This window comes from Rhagoletis pomonella, unplaced genomic scaffold (assembly GCF_013731165.1).
Source record: "Rhagoletis pomonella isolate Grant_MI unplaced genomic scaffold, Rhpom_1.0 Rhpom_scaffold_00004, whole genome shotgun sequence".
NCBI classification, from domain to species: domain Eukaryota; kingdom Metazoa; phylum Arthropoda; class Insecta; order Diptera; family Tephritidae; genus Rhagoletis; species Rhagoletis pomonella.
The window spans coordinates 75,459,876-75,479,541 of record NW_023458558.1 but is presented as its reverse complement, the minus strand read 5'-3'; the positions used below and the strand labels follow the sequence as shown (position 1 = coordinate 75,479,541).

The following is a 19,666-nucleotide window of genomic DNA, read 5'->3' as shown; positions in this document are numbered from 1 at the left end:
TTAAATTATATCCCGGGGTCCCGGGATCCCGAGGGCTTGACCCCGGGATTTTGGGACTCAAAACGGTGATCGGGACACCCGGGATCCGGGATCCCGAATTCCGGTACTAGATACCTTAGTACGCTGGAATAAATGTTGGATCCAACGCTCTTTGTATGAACTTGAACGGCAATCTGGGCTCGAATCGTAACAGTCTTGAACGAGAAACTCGTCACGTAAAAATGCATATTTCGGATTATAAAGCTGATGCCACATAAAACGTTTGCTTCGCTTTTCTTGACAGATTCATTTTGACAGATAAGATGAATTGTATGAAAATGCACAAAGCATGCCACATAGATCGTTGAAGCTGCAGCGCGAAGCGAAAAGATGGCCAACTCCCATCTTCTTGCGCGCTTTGACAATCAGCCGGTTTAATATTTATTTTCCTTCGTCCAAATTCCAGTTTTCGTGTAGAAATATAAAACTTAGTAACATTGCTGATATTTTTAAAGCAAAATATATAAAATCCACAGAGATTTTGACGAGTAAAAAAGCCGTACAAAATCGTTTCCTTGGCGTTCATTGTGGCATAGCTTTTGCGTCTAGCGGTTTGCTGGCAAAGTTATAAATGTCACGCAAAGTCACAAAGTTTTATCTGGTATTAGCTTAAGGTGTTCCTATACGATATGTATTATATATGCATGTGTACATGCCACTTTTTACATATGGAAAATGCCAACATATCGTTTAAACTCGCATTAGATTTGTTTCTGTACAAAGCAGATGCACGTACATACGAAATAGAAATGTTTATATTTTCATCTGACACACAGATAGAATCATCTGAGTTTAGCTTATTTCATTTTCAAAGATCGCATTATTAAATAGTTAAATAAAGACTGTGAATTTGACAGACATACGCAATTAGATATGTATTGAAAAAGTCACATTTACAGATGCAAATACATATCATGTAAGAACAACTTCAACAGTCGTGAACAGCGTTGCCGCGAGCTTGATAAAAACGTATCAGTTGCCAAGCAGAAAAACAGTATCAAAAGCAAACCCACCTGTTTTTTTAGCTTTTTTTTTGAAAAACAAGAACTATTTATTTTTTATTTTAATAAATAAAGAGTTATAATTAAATTAGTTATAAAAATGCTTAATATTAGGGTTATTCCATTGAAAAAATGAAAACGACATAAATTTAAATATGCTCTAATTATCTCTCTTTCAGTAGTAACCTCTTTTTAAATGACAACATTTCATTAACCTGTGGGAAAATATTAAAAAAATTGTAATTTTTGTCTACTTTTATTTCATGCATAATTTCTTTACACCAGTCACAAAGCGATGGCCCACCAGTCACAACTTTAAATATTTTTTTATATTTCTACGAAGACTATATAAACCTAATTTTTACTTAAAACAAAAGAGTATAAATCATATTTTACAACACAAATATATCGTTCGTGATAATTAAGTGTTTTGGCTAAAATTCATCTTTCCAAGAAATGCCATGCCTTGCGACGTCTTTTACAGTTGTCACGTAAAGGAGCGCAAGCTCAGTGTTGGATTCGTAGTAGGTGAGATATGGATTTAAGCCAAATAGTGTTACCCTATACTCTGAATTTCAGCCCCCAGAGCCACGGTCCGTCATCGCGAGTGTTACCGAAATCATGGCTCCAAAAAGTGCAGTGTGGAGAGATTTCGAAAGATTAAAAGATAGAAAAGCGAAATACAAAACTTGCCAGAAAATTGTTGCGTACTCTGGAGAGACAACTAATTTGTTTGTACACTTTAAAAATTATTATTCCACAGGAAACAAGACAGTAAGTTACCAGAGTATAAATAACAGTGAATATGTTAGGAGTAAATACAGATAAATATATTTTTATAAAAAAGGTAATTGACATCAGCTCGCATGAAACAACTACTCAAAAGGAGGATCGCAACAATAATTGTCCAGTTATTTCAAGTGGGACTACTACACAACCAAAAATTGACACACTATTTGCAAGAAATAAATCGTTTAAAGGTAAAAACAACTTTTGTAGTTATATACCAGATGTTTCAAGGAAATATTTCTGTAATTTGAAATTAATTAAATTTGATTTGGAAAGAAAAAAAAATGTGTACATATAATTGAAAAATGCTCAAACTATAATTTCTTTTCAGAGGGTGGTCCCCGAGATGCAGAAATTCGAGAAGCTCTCCTTTTTATGATTTGGAAGGACAATTTAAGTTTATCCAGAGAAACAGGGCTTCAAGTTTTTCTGCAGCGTTACCATTCCGCTTTGGACAACGCCCCATCGTTCGACTTTAACTAACAACATGGAAAAAATATGAAATTTCATCGAATTATTATCGCGATGGATGGGTGGAAAGAGACCCATCAATGTAACAGTTTTTTAGGAGTCACGATCCATTACGCTGAAGGGTATGAAATGCGGTCCTTGGTCCTGGGGGTCGATCATTTATTGGAATCCCACACTGCAGACTACTTGGAAAGTAAAGCTAAGGAATTCCTCTATTCTTGGAATATCAAACCAAGACAAAAATGTAAGAAAGTCTAAGTTCGGGCGGAGCCGAACATTAAATACCATAATACATATTAAGAGTTTGCAGTGCATTTCGTACAGTATCCGAGGACGCAGCCCTTGTTGATACAGGTCACACACAATAGATCTCTTGAACTACCACTTACTCTGAAAACGAAAACTGCAAGAAACGATACTCTGGTAAACTGGCAAATGCGATGGGACGCAAGTAGCAATGGACTTTGGACCCACCGATTAATATCAAAACTCGAACCATAGATAAACCGTTCTCATGGTGAGTTAAATTTTCATATAACCCAGTTGCTTACAGGTCACGGCTGCTTTAAGGCTTACCTCTTACGCTTCTAGCCGGGAGACACTGATACATGTGATTCCTGCGCTGGCAGCCTTACCGCAGACGTCGAATATTTATTCTTCTACTGCTCCAATTTTGTCCGAGAACGGATTTATCTGAGAGATATCTTTAAAGTAGACCCAACACCTGAAAATATTTTCTCAAATATGGTTCAATCCTCAGAAAACTGAAATGCACTTTCCAATATAGCAGCAAGAAGAGTTGAACAAGGCAGAAGAAGAGTCTTGGTAAGTTAAACCAGTATCCTGAAAATAAAATAAAAAACATACCAAATCTCTATGAAAATATAAGGCAGTATAGGCACCGCATATACCGAGTTGTCAATTTGTGAAAGTTTATAGACAATTACGTTTTCAATAGACTTCTATTCCCTGCAAATCAAAGTTCCCGAAATTTTAAGGAAATCGTTAGGTGTATCTCATTTCTGTAACGATTTTTTTACGAATTTTCAAAGAAAATTATATGAAGTAGTTGACACGAACTCGTAAAGAAATTTCTGTACGAAAAATAAAGAAAATTCTGGAAAAATTCTGAAAGATATTCTTCACATAGCACCATTATTTTCGTTGCTTCACAGATTTTCTTGCGAAATTTCGTAAAAGAATGGAAGTGTGCGTAACTTATTTCATTTTAGAAAATTCGGCAAAAAATCGAATTAAATCTTAACGAATTCTTTAAAATTTCTTTACAATGCAGAATGCTCTGAAAAAATGGTTGGCAGGGTTTATATATATTTATGTATCTATTATATGTTCATACGCATGAATGCATGTACATATGTACAGTGAGAACAAAAGTATTGGCACAGTGAATTTTTCGCCATATATGCAAAGTTTTTTATTCTAATTTTTTTCGATAATTTTTATAAAAATATAGTTCATTTTACACCAGAAAAGGTAATAATAAAATCTCTAAACTTTGTGTAAAACTCTGGAAAATTCATTAAATTTGCAACTTTTTATTCAGACTTTTTAGAAAAATTCTAGGTATGCAGTTTTATGGCCCATTCAAATTTAGTACAAAAAGGTTCAAGTTTAAAGTTGCTAGAAAATCGCGTTGATTTTTGGCAATTTGTTTAGTGGATGGAGTTGCTCATTTTCTCCATACAAAAAATAATTATTAACTAGTGAACCCGCATGGCGCCAAAACGCCAATATTCAATTAAATTTTTTAAACAGGTGAAACCCTATTCAAAAACCTCTCAAAATATTCCTAATGATTAGTCTAACCATTTCTGAGTGATGAGAGGTCTCGCATGGTGCCGGTTTTCATGTAACTTCAAAAAATAGAACCTATGCACATCTATGTAGAATCCCAGTTCTTTAATTTGACTTCTCATTTTGGAAATTCGAAATAACGTTGCAGATGTGATGACCTTAAAAAAAATAGATGGCAATTCTAATTAAAAATATTATCAGCCTATAGTTTTCTTAAAACTCTTTTGTTTCACACTAATATTTCGATAATTCATTTATGTATCTTTCCTATAAGTAAAACAAATTCGACTTTTCAAACAGGTGGCAACCTCTTTAAAGGTATTTTCAAACTAAAATCTTTCGCCTGGCATTGTTATACATATTTCAATTAAATCTCGTAATATTAATATTCTCGTAATAATAATATTAATAAATCTCGTAAATAAAGTTTAGAAATGAACTATTTTCAAACCCATTTCGATTGACACCTATCTTTTGACAAGCCGCGTAACTTACTAAATAATTTGAGCTTAAGTTTTTCGACAAAAAAAAACAAATGTTCAATCTTAAGATTTCTTACACTCGTTCTTTTGATAACCATATTTTAAAATTTCATGTAACTTATGTATAACTAAACGAAATACCGCTTTTAAAACAGGCGACAACCCTCTTAAAAATTATTTTTGAACTAAAATTTCCTTAAATATTTTTCGCCTGACATTGTTATAAATATTTCAAGTAACTGATGAATTAAGTGGAAATTCATTTTTTAAACACGTGGCACCCCTCCTAAATATAGCTCTTTAATAAAGAATTTTAAACCCATTTCCATTGATTACCATCGGTTAGTAATTCATTTATTTTATTAAATAATTTTAGTTTAGCCCTCTATGCTAGGCAACCCTCAAGCACATCAAAAATGTTCTAAATTATCAAACTAAGTATTTCTTGAAGCTCTTTCATTTGACATCCATCGTTAATATTTCATATAACATGGGTATAAAATAATTCAATTAGACTTCTCAAAGAGGTGGCAAACCTATTCAAAATATTTCCAAACTACTATCTTCTTAAACCTCTTTTGTATGACACTCATATAGCGATACCTTATTAACTTACCAAATTCCTTTAATTAAAATTTCATTAAATTTTTTTTTAACATGTGGCAACCCCCCTATACGTAGTTAAGTAATAAAGCCTTTTCAAAACCATTTCGATTGATACCCATATTTAATAACTGATTTAACTTTTAAATTAATTTGAGCTTAATTTCTTAACAGGTGGCAACTTTTTTCGAAAAAGTAAAACCTTCTTGAACATTCACACGCTAAGCCCTTTAATTTGGTACGTCACTTTTGAAAATCGAACGCACGGTGCGGATTTGAGGGAATTGAAAAGTAAATAACTTGAGTTTAATTATTTAACAGGTGGCAATTCCTTTCAAAAAAATAAAACTAGTTTGCACACCACAGGCCAAGGGCTTTAATTTAACACCCCCTTTTTGAAAATCGAGTGAACAGTGCAGATCTTTTACGCTGCACAAAAAATGCCTTCGCGTATTATATATGTATATAGATTATTTATATATACCTGTTTTAATTGCCCCATTGCCTTAATTCAAATTGAGTTTGATTGCTTAAACAGGTGGCAACCCTCCTACACGTAGTTAAGAAATAAAGTATTTTCAAAACTACTGCGATTGGTACCCAAATGGTAAATATTGATTTAACTATTTAAATAATTTGAATTTAATTTTTAAACAGGTGGCAGCCCTCTTCAAACACTTTAAAAGTATTCTAAACGTTCAAACTAAAGATCTCTTAAGATTCATTCGCTTGGCGTCCATAGTTTTATACTTCATATAAATTAGACTTTTCAAACAGGTGGCAACCCTCTTCAAAATGTTTTCAAATTACTACGTACTTAAACTTTATCGTCTGGTACCCATACATAGTTCTATTAGCTAATTCCCTTAATTCAAATTGAATTTGATTTTTTTAACAGGTGGAAACCCTCATAAAGTTAAGTTAAGAAACAAAGATTTTCAAAACTATTTCCATTTATGCCCATTTTTAAAAGGTGGCAACTCTTTTCGAAAAAGTTAATCCTTATTGCACACCTACATCCAGAGCCCTTTGATATGGTACCTCACTTTTGAAAATCGAACGAACGGTCCAGATCTTTTATTCGGAACAAAAAATGCCTTCGTGTATTATTTTGAACTTAATTTTTTAAAAGGTGGCAACTCTTTTTGAAAAAGTTAAACCTTATTGCACACCCTAAGTCAGAGCCCTTTGATATGACACCTCACTTTTAAAAATTGAACGAACGGTGTGGATCTGATGCCATTGATTATTAAATTATTTGAATGCAATTTTTTATCAGGTGTTAACTCTTTTCGAAAAAGTAAAACCTTATTGCACATCTACGGACCAAGCGCTACTAAATTTGAATGGGCTATAAAACTGCATACTCAATGTTAATGTTAAGTTGCAAATTAGTGTGCAAATTTAACGAATTTTCCAGAGTTTTACACAAAGTTTAGAGATTTTATTATTATGTTTTCTGGTGTAGAATGAACAATATTTTTATAAAAAATTATCGAAAATAAATTAGAATAAATAACTTTGCATATATTGCGAAAAATTCACTGTCCTGTGTTCACGATTGGTGTTATCAGTTTTAAGATATCTCCTTTAGCTTCCGAGATATTGACTACAACTTTTTCGATTATTTAGTAAAAATATAGTTGGTGATGCAGTCATATTAAACTAATTAAATTGAGTAAAAAGTGTCGTTAATTTGGTAGAAGTTTTGATCACATTTTGTCGTATTTCATACAAAGTGGCTGCCAAATTGTGGACAAATGACGCTTACAACAAAATTTGACTAAATAAAATCCTTCATAAACTCAAAACTAATTAACAATAAACATTAAAAAATAAATATTTTAAGAATTTTGTAATCTAGTAACATTTTCAGAGACTTTGGAGAAAATATATCTTCGCGTTTTTTAGAAATTGCATTCCAAACTTCAATCGCGATTTCCCACAACCTACCGAAATTAACATACGACAATCTTTTACCCAGGCGACGATACGGGAATGTGTGCATTAAGATTGGAGTTAAGTTACGTCAACTTAATATAATTCTATCAACACCAAATATATTTAGCTGTCGTACATAACTACATAAGTATGTCTATTTACATTTGTAGTTTACCTTTCACGTAACAGGTAAACTTACTTGTGAAAATATGTGATGGACAATAAATATGTTTTTATCGACGAATGCAATTTTGAATGCAAAAAAAACGCTAATGAATGGCGCCAAGCAATTAATCTAATGAACTGAACATCTAATCATTCACGCTACGATAAAAGGCCAATTAGCGAGTTCGAACATGAAAAAATACAAATGTACCCATATGTATGTACAAGTACGCAGATAAACGTACTACGTACATATGTACGTGTGTGCCCGTTTTAAACTGCATAAAAAGTTTGCGCTACATTCATACATATGCAACAGGGCTGCTGCGAATATTCGCAACCGCGAAGCATTTAAACATTCGCATTCACAGTAATTAATGCGGAGCTTTCGCGAATCCATATTGTGAAAGTGCACTTATAAAACTTACATATATCTGGCAAACAAAATGACAAATTGTAGCTAACCATTAAGGTTGGGCATTTTTGCACTACCACTGAACTGCACTATTCAGTCATAGTTAAAATGCAGAATTCATTATAATCATTTCAGCCGGAAACATCTGGTTCGGCTAGTTAGCGGTGTTTAAAGAACGATCTGGTTGCCAAGGTGCTAGATTCTTCAAGTGGAGATGAAAGTTAAGAGGATACAACCGACATAAGTAGCCCCGAGGCTATGCTCAAAAAAGAGTTATTTTGCATCGCAATAAAAAATAAATAAATATAACTGAAAGTCCTCTCAACTTGTGGAGCGTCAATACAAACAAATTTAAAATATTGTCAAATTACGCACGCTTATTTAATGGTGCTGGTTTGATTTACGACCCTTTAAGAAACAGGATGTCAGCTGTTAGACATCCGCAAGCGCATTCGCGGATGTTTACAATTTCACATTCGTAACATACCTAATATGTATGTATTTACATATGTTTCCATTAGCAGAGGTGCCAAGTGCTACTTCTCTCTGTAAATAAGTTCGAATTAATTCAGACAAAAATTTATTTTTGGTGATGAAATCAGCTGAAAAGCATCTCTTTCATGCGTCTCTTCGATTGCCAACAGCCGTATTCGCAATAGTAGCAAAGACGTACTCGTAGATATGTATGCATATTCGTCTCACGTTTCCTGTCAATAGCCGATGCTCAGCCGTCATTAGCTAAACTTCCGGTGCGACGTTTGGAGGTCATTCCACCCGCATATCTTGAATTTGAATAATGATATTCGCAAAATATCAATAAAAAAGTCATAAGTTGCGTTTGTTTACTCATTTCCAGTAAAATCCAGTAAAAGTTTTTACGAATTTTCATGTTTTGGCATTTTCGTACGCAAAAACTTTCAAAGTAGGGGAAATTGAGAGAGCGCAAAAATGACAGTTGAAGTTGCAAGTTTTTATTGGATTTTACAGGATAAACTTTTACTTGTAAGAATTTGCCAGTACGAAAAACAGCTCTTCGCATGTTGCTGGATGAAATTTAAACTAATAAGGTAACAGTTTGTAGGTTTTTATTGTTGAAATACACAAAATAAACCTATTTAAATATAAAATATAATGTTTTATTAGGAATTTGCTGCGAATAAACAACCAATTTATCAGCTGTTCATGAAACTTGCAAATTATTACTGGAATGGCGTTCGCGTACTTTTTTGCAAATTTTTTCTATGAGAGCGAATTCTTAGAAATAAAGTTTCTGGAGAGTTGCTGGCAAGTTACTGGATAATTTGTAAACAAACACAACTATAATCAGACTATTTTCGACCGGCATTGAGCTAACATAACGAATAAACTGTGATATTTAAAACCTGTTTATTTGCATACTATTTCTGTTGCTGTGGACATTGAATTGGCGGATCGGTTACTAAAGCAGACAATAAAATCAATTAAATTCGACCGAAAGATAATAAAGAGCGACAACTAAAAATTGCTATTCCATCAGAATTAGGTTTGTAGGTCTGCGAGTTGTAATATGTACAAATTCAAGGCCGTTTGAATTCCAGATGGTCACCATAACGATTTTTTTTTTTATCGGCTTTATTTAGCTTGCCTTGTTTGTGATTCAGATCACATCTAGTAATTGAAATTTCACCCCCTTCCCATTGACCTATTGAAATTTAGTACACGCCTTTCGTTCTGATGCCCTGCAGTGAAACGCTAAACTAGTCAGGAAAAATACTAGTTTGCAACTAGAATCTCCTGACCGAAACCGAACTAGTTCTTAAATAACCAGACTTGTACCAAGTACAAAACGATTTATGTATTCATGCCCTGTTTTATTTAACTTCAACAGTTGAATACAATAGAGTACACAAAATATTATAACTTTTATTTTGGTATATTGTAAACCGTTAAAGCGAGTACGTACTCGTAATTATACCATACTTGTTAAATAATGATTAATATTCATAATGATTTTTAATTAAAGCATGTTTTTTTTTAATGACCGTTTAATGGTTAAATACCGATATTAGCACCTTTTTAATGATTAATAATTACTTAAACAATTTTTTTTTAATTAATTCGTTAATTTTAATTACGTCATTATTTTGTTATTTTTGATCATTTCAATTATTTTTGACTCTTTTTAATTAAAAATTAATATAATTATTTGATTAATTTTAATTATCAATCAACAAGCCAAAGTATAGACAAAAATGAGGAATATTTATTAACTGTTTGAATTATTTAGTTATTTTATTCTTATCCAAATCTCGAATTTTAAACATTAATTATTACTTTAAAAAAATTATAAAACGAAATGACTGAAATGTGCAAAGTTAATGAATTTAATTTATTTTAACGAAAACTTTTATTTTTATTTTAGTTCACTCAAAATGAACTAAAGTATTCGTTTTATTTTTAACTAAAATGTTTTCTTTTCCATATTAATAAAAAAAGATAAAACAAGTAAGAAAGTCTAAGTTCGGGTGGAGCCGAACATTAAATACCCGGCGCAAGTATTAAATATATGTTTCTTCAGCCGGTAAGCCGGGGTGTATCAATTTTGAGTAAGTTAGCGTTCTTAAATTTCGAAATATTGCAGTTTCAAGCATTTCTCATTTATTTCTCATTTCTCATTTTAGTCAGATTTCAATAATTTTCAACGTTTTGCTTTTATGTGGCATGTACAATAACTACACCAAGTTTGGTACAAATCGGGAGAACGGTTACCGAGATACATATATGTGATCATAAGTGGGAGGTGCCACGCCCATTTTCCAAAATTTTACCATAAACGCATTTCTTGGTAAAGAATTGTTGCAAGCGTAAATTTTTAATAAATTAGCTTTAATATTTACTGATTTATCGAAGATTTTGTATTCTCTAAATTACCGTTTATGAGATGTGGGCGTGGTTATTGTCCATTTTACCCATTTTCCAAAAATTTATATTCTTATTTTTCGTCTGAAAATTATTGTAAATATCAATTTTGAGTGAATTATCTTCAGTAGTTACTAAAATATCGCATTTTCGTATTTCTGGAAATTACCGTTATATGGGAAGTGGGCGTGGTTACAGTCCGATTTCGCCCATTTTCTATACCAACCTACCTTGGATTAATGGAAACCTATATACCAAATTTGGTTGAGATATCTCAATTTTTGCTCAAGTTATCGTGTACACGGGCGGACGGACAGACGGACAGACGGACGGACAGACAGACATGGCTTAATCGACTTCTCTATTCATTCTGAGCATTTATGTATACATTTGTCTATATCTATCTCGATTCGTTTTGGCTGTTACAAACAACCGTTATGTGAACAAAATTAAAATACCCTTGTGCACAAGTGCGCTCGGGTATAAATATAGTATTTATTGTACCTGAAAGCTTTTACTTTTAATATCATTTAATGGAAAATGCCTTTAAATTTATGTTCGAATGTTTGAAATATTTATGTATTTATTTTTCCTTTTAATACTCAAAAAATTTTACACTAATTATTGGCAAATCTAAGGCTGCTAAATAAAAATGTGTAGTATTTTAAAGTGTACTTAATCAAAAGTCTTTCATTGTATATCCATGAATTCATTTAATTTTTTGACTTCCAAAGTAGCGGTTTTGGTCCATAATTGGACTAGTATTTTTCTGTCTGTTTTGAACTAGTATGAGACTGGTATATTTCTGACCGAAATCTGACAATTGCCATCTTGTAGGACATCCCCATGTTAAAAATACCAGTTGATTGCGTGGAAAAAAGATAGTTGGCTGACTAGTTGGGCATGCGGTTCATACTAGGTAGTTTACAACTAGTACATTTGACTACAGGGTGACCATACAATTATGTATGTATGCATGTATGTGCCCTGCAGAAAAAAATGATCAATTGATAAAAAATAACTCACTTGTAGCTAACTTTTTTGCGGGATTTCTTAAAAATATATAACTTGTAGTTCGCTACAAAAAGCTAACTTAAAACTAGTTGACAAGTAATGCAGGTGTAATGAAGGAGATTGTTTTCTTTAAACGCGTTTCCATTTAAATATCCTGCACTTCGCAAATACTTTTTCGAATTGCGGACAAATAAAAGGAAGACCGACATTTCATGTTACCATTTTGAAGTTATGTCTGACGGAGTTCGAATATGGGACCACCTACAACAGAATATGGAAACAAATTTGAGATGTAATAAAATAAATAAAGTAAATAAAAAAAAAATATATTTTATGTCCAAAAGTAGTTAGTTAGTAGTAGTTAGTTCTGGTTTTCGATAGACATGGTGATTTTTCAAGATTGCCTCATTTTTAAAATACTTCGAATACCGAAAAATTTAACTGAACTTGTATTTTTATTATGTAGCTCATTTTGGTGGAACGAATTCGAAGTTAGCAAATTAAGTCTTCGACTGCTTGTTAAGTACAACTCTATTAGGCTGTAAAGTGTAAAAAGCAACAGTAAGTGAATATGCATTGCATTTTTTTTTTTTAACCCCAAAACCCACCCCTTGTGTGCGCTAATGATAGGTGCTATATAAGGTATATCTTCCATACCTCTGATTGTTTAGAAATGTTATTTTATACATGTTACTCCTCTATCTATATATGCTGTGAATATATACATTTTTTCAAATGCAGTAATCTGTTGAAGTAAAATTTTCAGATGTTCAAGAAAGGTATGACAGCGCTGCTCTTACTTGTTTCCATATATTTTTGCGATGTTGCTTTGACCACGCTCTGCGGAGTGGAAGCGGGCTCTGCTTACCATTACACCACTGCGACCTTTTCATTTTTTTTTACGAAAGCCTAAGGCACTGTATAGCATAATATGAAATCCACATTTCAAACTTAGTACAAAAATTATAAAATTTCAATTTTAGCAATTTCCCTTAAAAATTTTAAACTTTTTATTCAGAATTTTTAGAAAAATTTTAGGTATGCACTTTTATAGCCGTTTAAATTTGAGTAGCATAAAGTGCGAGTTCCAAGATGCTAGAACATCGCGTTGATATTTAATAACTTTTTTGGCTGAATAAACTTCCAAGTACATGGCTATTGTTGCAGTTACCATGCATTGTTGCTTCGAAACGTGAGTGTGTACAAGGCGTTCAGACATATTATTAAAAAAAGCCTGCAACGTACATACTTAAGTATGACTATTAGACAAAGAAAACATTGCCAAAAATTATAAATAAAAAAAAACTAACTTTAGAAATATTATGCGAAAAGTACAAAATGCAAAAAAGGAGAACATCTCAGTCATAAAGGAGGACATTACGTTATTAGGCAAAAAGGAGGACGACAGGTAACCCTACCCTGAAGGGAGTGACGCTAGCTTATACCTAACTTAGCCTATTTACTCGAACACTAGTGCTGACTCTTAACTGTATATTCTTCTTTATTGACGCAGTAATCGCACACGCGATTTTGGCCGAGTCCAACGCAGCACGCCAGTCATTTCTCTTCTGTGCCACCTGACGCCAATTGGAAATGCCAAATGAAGCCAAGTGCTTCTCCATGGTCTTTCCAACGGAGAGGAGGCCTTCCTCTTCCTCTGTTACCAGCATTGGGGCCCGAATACTTTCACAGCAGGAGCGTTTCTGTCCATTCGAACGACATGGCTAAGCCAGCCGAGCCGCTGAATCTTAATTCGCTGGCATGATGAGTGACTTATAGAGTTTTGTGCGACGAGAGAGGACCTTACTTCTCAATTGCCTACTCAGTCCAAAGTAGCACTTGTTGGCACGGGTGATTCTCCGTTGGACTTCAAGGCCGAAATTGTTATTGGCGTTAACGCTGGTTCCCAAATAAGCGAAGTTGCCTACTATTTCAAACTTGTAACTGTCAGCAGTGACGTGTGTGACAAGTCACGTGTGCTCTGACTGTTTGTGTGATGACAGGAGATACTTAGTTTTGTCCTCGTTCACCACCAGCACCATCCGCTTTGCTTCTCTATCTAATCCCTAGAAGGCAGAACAGACGTAGCCCTTATTTTTACTAATGATATCGATGTCGTCGGCATACGCCAGCAATTGTACGCTCTTATAAAGTATTGTGCCTGAGCTGTTCAGTTCTGCGGCTCTTATTATCTCATCCAACATCAGATTAAAGAAATCACACGAAAGGAAGTCACATTGTCTGAAACTTCGTTTGGTATCAAACGGTTCGGAGAGGTCCTTCATAATTCTGACAGAGTTGATGGTATTGTTCAACGCTTTAGACTATTAACTGTATATTTTGTTCGAAAAAGGTAAACTACTTATGTCGGGCGATGACCGCGAAAAAGTCAGAAGGATTATTTGTTTACACATTCTGCAGCAGGTAGTCGTATAGTGCAATTCCGTCAGACATGACATCAAAATCTAATATATAATAATCTCGTTTCACGGCGACCGATGTTTATGAATTTTTTTGTGCATATATGGTAGGTATGATCATCGGATGTAAAGTATATTTCATACCGCTAGATGCAGGAGCGTGGCACCTCCCATACAAACCGAATTTTTCACACTGCATATCTTAGGGTTGTTCGACTTCACAAGAAAGTCGACTTTCGACTTTTCGATCGACTCTGTACAGTCGACTTTAAAAGTTTATATTAGCTATAAATATAGGATTCAGAATATGCCAAAAATATCATGATTTACCAGTGGTCTTTAGAATAATCTGTAATTTAGTGAAATTCAATGCTAGGTAAAAAAACAGACACTAAAGGATTTTTAAAAATTTTGAAAATTGTTCCAGTTATACAGCATGAAAATTTTTGAAAAAAAGTTTTAAATTCTCACAAAAAAAAAAATTCTAACAATTTTTTGAATCGATATTTGAAAAATATGGCCTTTCCGATGGAGCAGAATTGGCGAGTATTGGTAGAAATATAAGTGCCACTTTATAAGCATGGATAAATATGGGATTAGCCCAGACAGCTAGTGGATTGGGACTATCCACACAACTAATGTCGCATATTAACTGGAATCCTACCAACAACGTTTTTAGCGGTGTTTAAAATTTTGTACCTTACGGATTGGTAAAATTCGAACCAAAGACTGTCTGTAAAAACTTACATAAACTCAAGCAGAAAAACTTTCTTGCATGAAATTGTTAAAATAAATATAATAATAATATAATATGTTTATCTTACCTCATTATTAACTGAAGATTGTGGAGACAAACGATTAACAAATTTGAGGAATTTGTTTTCGTATAATAATTTTATGCGCTGCTCTTAAATGATTTGTACTGTTGTACTGTCATTAAAATTCATTTCGCTACCACACTTTTCACATTTCACTTCAGTTTTATTGACAATTTTTTTTTAAATACGACCAAACAGCACTCCGCGAGCTTGTTGGAAGATCAGTTTTTATTGGCAAATAAATTAAAAAAAAGTCGAGAGTCGAAAGTGAAAAGCCGACTTCAGTCGACTTCCATAAACTGAAAGTCGATCACTAAAATTCGACTTTCAGGAGCAAAAAGTCGATTTTGGTCGAAAGTCGAAGTCGACCTTGCCATCCCTAGCATATCTCTGAATGTGTTCATGGTAGAGTACTCGAACATGGTACGGAGATATACGAAAACAATCGCATACTCATGGTGAAAAATTGTGGTTTTTGGAAAAGGGGGCGTGGCACCTCCCATACAAAACGAATTTTTCACACTGCATATCTCTGAATGTGTTCATGGTAGAGTACTCAAACATGGTACGGAGATATACGAAAACAATCGCATAGTCATGGTGAAAAATTGTGGTTTTTGGAAAAGGGGGCGTGGCACCTCGCATACGAAAAGAATTTTTCACACTGCATATCTCTGAATGTGTTCATGGTAGAGTACTCGAACATGGTACGGAGATATACGAAAACAATCGCATACTCATGGTGAAAAATTGTGGTTTTCGGAAAAGGGGGCGCGGCACCTCCCATACAAACCGAATTTTTCATACTGCATATCTCTGGAAGTGTTTGTGGTAGAGTACTCGAACATGGTATGGAGATATGTATATGAAATCAATCCCATACTCTTAGAGAAAATTGCGGCTATTTTATAAGGGGCGTGGCGTCTTTTAAATGCATTGAAGCTATTACGTATCTGTGCATGCATACATATACAGTTTGGCTGAATTCCAAAACGTCAATTGCTTTGCATACTTACAAAGTATAATGTTCCATATCGCCGAACTACAAAATATTTACAATGTAACTTTTCCAAAACGCATCCGAAAAGTTATCGAAGCGCATCGCTAGAGCAATTAGCGCATCAGAAGCAAAGTTGATGCTTCGTATGTAATTGGTTACCATTGGTGTTTTAAAAATGGACTTTTCAGAAAAATTGTTCATTGCTATATTGAATATTTAAAATATGCAATGTATATGGTTGCAATGTGTGGCAACTCTGCATATACAAACAGTTTGAATACCGCGGTACAACAGTATCCAAACATTGTATTGATACGTTTTGGAAGTCAGCCTTTTGCTAGGTTATTTAAGATGGAAATGGAAATATGCCTTCTGACAACCACCAAACCTTAATATTAGAAGATAAATGTGTCACTGAAAAACATGAACGTGAACTGATGGTGAAAATATTGGACCAAAATGTTTCAATACAAAAAATTAATTTTGGGCGGGACGAAGTTCGCCGGGTCTGCTAGTGATAATATAAAACTTAACTTAATTTGTCCTGAATTCGAAATTTGCTTTAACATATTTTTGCACAACTCTCTTTACATGGGTAATACCCATTGGGTATCAAATGAAAGGGCATGGCTTGTAGAACGCAGTACACCATGAGCAAATCCCAAATCCAAGATGGCTGCCAATACCCTCAATACAGGTCTCAAATTAAACAGCTTAGCAAGCAGAACACAGTGCATTTTAGTAAAAAAAAAATCCCTAAAAAAATACGGGACATCGAGTTTTGAGTTTTGACAGTCAATACGTTGAAACTGAAAACGAGGTATATAATCAAAACAAAAGACTTTGTCAGCTTAGAGTCGTTGTCGAAGCATGCATCCCCCACCAAGCCAAGATGTCGAGGACTAATTGGCGTTAGGATGGCTAACAATAATACATCATGAGCGAGGTCCTCCCCCTCCCGGTCCTTAGAAATAATTAGGTAGGTACCAGTCAGCTCCCCACTCTCCTCGTCAATCAAGAGCAGGGGTCGACGAAAGTAAAACTGTGACTGTGAGCAACCCGGTAGGAAATTGGGTAAACTTAAACCAAAAACTTCGTAAAGGTACATAAAAATATTTAACATATGTACGTACATGTGCGTATCGCTGATTTATGTACCAGAAAGTTCCATAACCCAAAAAAACAGGAATTGTGTTAAGTATGCGATAATGAAGGTTAACTTTTCTTTTATTTTGCGCAAAAATTTCATATCTGTACCATTTACTGTAGTTCACTAGAACGAAATATGTATTAATTTTTACAATTGGAGTATATGTAAATTCAAACCCCGTTTTTCTCGAGTTTTGGGTTTTTTGAGTTATAACAGTACTGAAGTAAATAATCGATATTTACATACCATACATATTCATATCGTCGTTTAAAGTGCAAAACGGCGTATCAACAAAATGCAAAACCTCGTATGTGAGGTTGCCAAATTTTTATAGGAGAGAGTAAAACTTTTCTTATTTCAAAACGGTTCTCTCTTTTATCCCTAATTATCTCATATCTAAGTATCGATATTTTAGTATGAATGGATAAGGGTTTAATACCAAAAGCTTCTGGTGAGCAAATCTCTGATCTTTTTCAGCACAAATCTCAGTTACGAGGTTTTGCAGAATCACGATACCCGGTTTTGTACTTTAAACGACTATATGTCTTTTATGTTAATCAAAATTTTCCATATCCTTATGAAAAGATGAAAAATGTCTCTTAATATCATATTCCTAGTTGGTTTAAGTTTCTTACAACACAAAAGTCCTTGTATTCCACCAAAAGAATTTCCGAGGCTGGTCTAAAAATGCATTAGGAAAATATAATATCCGAATTTTAATGATCTCACCCTTTAGGATTTTTCTATATCGAAATAATATAGCCATGTTTTTTTATTTCGAGATCAAAAAATATTTAAAGCGCTCAAAGCATATGTATTTATGTATTTTATATGGGGAAACACAATATTTCGTAGAAATGGTATAAAATTCTTGAAAATCAATACTTTTCGATGGAAAGCTTTATCTCTCTGCAGGTGACTTCCAATAATAATACTTGTTTAATCGTTGATTAAAATGTACACACACTAATCCTAATCGCGCTGTCACTACCGCCGTTCCTTGGTAAAAGCACAAGAGAAAGGGAAACCATTCCAAAATCAAACGTCTCAGCGCGCACACTGGGAAAGGGCTAGCACAAAATTGATCAAAAACATATGTATGTATGTACATTTTGACGGCGAAAAAAGAACCGGAAGCTTATTTTTGTGGTCGACTATGCTGCAGGTGTAACTGTATGTAAATTCCCCAAAGAGTTTTTTGGGAATTATGCTGAAGTGACAGTCCTTGGCCAGGTATAAATATATGTTTACGCGTCTTTCTTCGTCGAAGTTTTCCTTAAATCTTTTTTTAAAGGTTTTTTTACGCGTATTTTTTCGCCGTACATACATATGTATAAGTGCAAATTCTTGGCGCCTAGCTTCCTGTTCTCGCTAATCTTAGTCAAAATCATGCATTAATCCAAAAAAATATGAATAAATTTTACGACCGAATTTGAATAGATGTACAAATTAGCATACAACAAGCGCGGAATTGTCGTCATACTATGCGTTTAAATGCCCAATTATGACAACATCGAAGTGGATCGTAAAAGTAGGCGGTAAGATTTGAACACTGTTGCCAACTTAGTGCTTTTCGCACTGAATTTAATGTTTTTCATTTTTGAGTTTGGTGCTTGGTGCGTTTTTTGGTGCTTTTTTAGTTTGAAGACACTAAAACTGTAAATCCGAAACAAAAATGGAAGCAAAATTTTGAGCAATTGTAAGTTTCATAAGGAACTTTACAAAAATGGAAAGAAAATCATGGCACAATGACAATCATAAGCAAAAGATCATATCGTCGTTTAAAGTGCAAAACCGCGTATCAGCAAAATGCAAAACCGCGTATGTGAAGTTGTAGAAATTATTTTCTAGAGCGTAAAAACACTCATATTTCAAATTGATTCTCTCTTTTATAAAGCAATCGCTTTTCTGGATAGTATATTTCAGGACGAATGGATAAGGATTGAGCCAAGAGCTTGTGTGAGCAAATCTAATTTTTGGCAGCCAATGTCAGTTACGCGGTTTTGCAGAATGACGATACGCGGTTTTGTACTTTAAACGACGATATGCTTATCAAAAAAATATGTGGCATCATTTTCAATCATGCAAGAATTACATACGGTAATTTGCCATTACCTTGGGGCAAGTAAAAAATAAAGAAATTATAATAGGTTAAATAAACTTCAACTTTCCTATTTTTTAAATGTTTAATATCTCGGAAACTACTTGACCGATTAAAAAAGTATTGATGCCAATTCAAAGATAACTTTAATATCTTTTTACGAGGTATTTCCTATAACCAAAACAAATTTTAGCTCCATTTAAAAAATATATATATATATATAATTTCGAATTGTTGTTAAATTGCCTTATAAAAAACCTTTCTATATAAGGTAATAACTTGTACCCTCTAAATAAAATAAATTTCTGTAGCAATAATTATGAAATTTTCTTCAAAAAAGGTAATTTTATGAAAAAATTTAATTTTTTTCTTTTTTAGTATTTTTGACTTAAAAATATAAAAAATCATATTTTAGTATTTTTGCCTTAAAGATATAAAAAATCATAAATATTATGTACATCAACTGAAAGATAAACTAACCATCTTTATTCTGACATCATTAGTAAATTAATCGATTATGATGTTGATCTTTCAAAATATCGAA

The 19,666-nt window shown here is 33.5% G+C and overlaps 1 protein-coding gene across 1 annotated transcript in view; it reads left to right on the top strand.

Moving 5' to 3' along the window:
* Positions 1 to 1,893: 1,893 nt before the first annotated feature.
* Positions 1,894 to 19,666, top strand: part of LOC118738577 — a 20,318-nt gene continuing 2,545 nt past the window's right edge. Inside the window, exons 1-4 of the mRNA XM_036469516.1 lie at positions 1,894 to 2,020; positions 2,161 to 2,544; positions 2,611 to 2,817; positions 2,892 to 3,125. The gene's annotated coding sequence lies outside the window, so the exon portion shown is untranslated. The remainder of the gene's footprint in view (positions 2,021 to 2,160; positions 2,545 to 2,610; positions 2,818 to 2,891; positions 3,126 to 19,666) is intronic.